Source organism: Galeopterus variegatus, unplaced genomic scaffold (assembly GCF_000696425.1).
Source record: "Galeopterus variegatus unplaced genomic scaffold, G_variegatus-3.0.2 Scaffold1615, whole genome shotgun sequence".
NCBI classification, from domain to species: domain Eukaryota; kingdom Metazoa; phylum Chordata; class Mammalia; order Dermoptera; family Cynocephalidae; genus Galeopterus; species Galeopterus variegatus.
In genome coordinates, this window is record NW_007727726.1 from 42,871 (window position 1) to 44,607 (window position 1,737).

Here is a 1,737-nt window from a genome sequence, read left to right on the forward strand (position 1 = left end):
ATAGAAATAATCTCCAAGCCCGCCACTCAAAATGTGCCTACAACCCTCATTCTAACCTTCAGTTTCATTAACAGTTTACCCTGTTAATTAGAAACTTCACTCATTAATTATTCTCTGGTTGTTACCATCTAAGTGAAAGTCCCAGATTTCACCTTCTTAATTATCTCTTGCAAAGAGTAATACTTGGTTGGGTTTAAATATACAAGCAGATGGTGCTGCATGGCCAGGGAAGTGGATCAGGAGGAAAATTTGCTGTAGTTGATCCAAAATAGAAAAGCAAACCTCAACCATCTTCATCTCCCCAGTCAGTAAACCCCTTCTGTAAAGGGTAGACAGTACATATTTTTGTCTTTGTGGGACATGTGTTCTCTGATACAACTACTCAGCTCTGCCACTGAAGCTCAAAAGCAGCCATAGACAATGTGGAAATGAATGTGAGTGGCTGTGTTCCAATAAAATTTACAAAGACAGGAAGTGAGCCAGATTTGGCTGGGGCTGTAGTTTGCCTACCCCTTCACAGAAGTGACCTGTGATTTAGGTTTGAACCCACTGTTCCTTTTTGAATTGCTGCTTGAACTCCACCATGTGTCATCAAGGTCCATCTGAATATAGAGGGAAGTTTGAAAAGAAACACACCAAAGTTTTAAACTATACTTATGTAAACGTGGTAGAATTTGGGGGTAGTCATGGGAATCATGATGGCAAGCATTTATACGGGACTTATTATGTGCCATACAGTGTCTGATGCACTTGACCCATATTCACACATATTTATGCGTCTGGAATAGGTACTATCATCCCTATCTTATAAAAGCAGAAAATGAGGCACAGGAAGGCTTGCATTCTTGTGTTGGTTCTGGGGCCATCACAAGACACTGTTATGACACTGGGCCAGTCACCTAACACATTTAAGACACCATTTCTCTGTGGGTGAGAGAGATCTAGTATCTGTTTTCCTTGCAGGGCTTTATGAGGTCTCAGGCATGCTACGGCTCTGCTGTGCTGTGCAGCCAGGCTTCACGTGTCAGGTGTTTAGTGACATCTCACCCGTAAGGGTCACTTACACCGAGGATATGCAGTAGGATGGCTCCATGCTGTCGCTCCTTGTTGGAGAACAGGTCTGAGGGGAACTCGTGAATCGCTGGAAGACAAGAGGAGACAGCAGAGTCTTAGCTACCAGTGGACCTCCTGATGAACCCCACTTGAGATCTAGGAGTCTGCCAAGGAACCGCAGAGGCCACCTGGCTTCACACTGACCGGTGAGCAAGCCAGCTACTTCCCTGTCCAGGGCAGACTGGTGCTCTTAGGAAAAAGTTGCTGGATACTGGATTATCCCCAGATATTCTAGCACCTTAGAGTCGATCATGTTTTGATATGCCTTGCGTTTTTAAAAAAGGTATGAAACACTTCACACCCACCAGGATGGCTATAACCCAAAAGACATGACAAGTGTCAGCAAGGATATGGAGATACTGGAACCCTCATCCATTGTTAGTGGGAATATGAAACGGTGCATGCAGCTTTGGAAGACAGTGCAGTAGTTCTGCAAGAGGTTAAACATAGAGTCACCCTATGACCCAGTAATTCTACTCCCGAGTATACACCCAAAAGAAATGCAAACATATGTCCACACAACCTGTACATGAATGTTCATAGCTGTATTATTCATAATGGTGGAAACAATCCAAATCAAATGCTTGGGGTTTGAGTACTACCCTACACCCCCAAGCAGCTCTG

At 44.0% G+C, this 1,737-nt stretch overlaps 1 protein-coding gene across 1 annotated transcript in view; it reads right to left on the minus strand.

Moving 5' to 3' along the window:
- The window catches only part of SLC24A4 (solute carrier family 24 (sodium/potassium/calcium exchanger), member 4), a 27,220-nt gene extending 26,080 nt beyond the window's left edge, over nt 1-1,140 (minus strand). The window contains exon 1 of the mRNA XM_008577999.1: nt 1,065-1,140. The gene's annotated coding sequence lies outside the window, so the exon portion shown is untranslated. The remainder of the gene's footprint in view (nt 1-1,064) is intronic.
- Nucleotides 1,141-1,737: the final 597 nt, after the last annotated feature.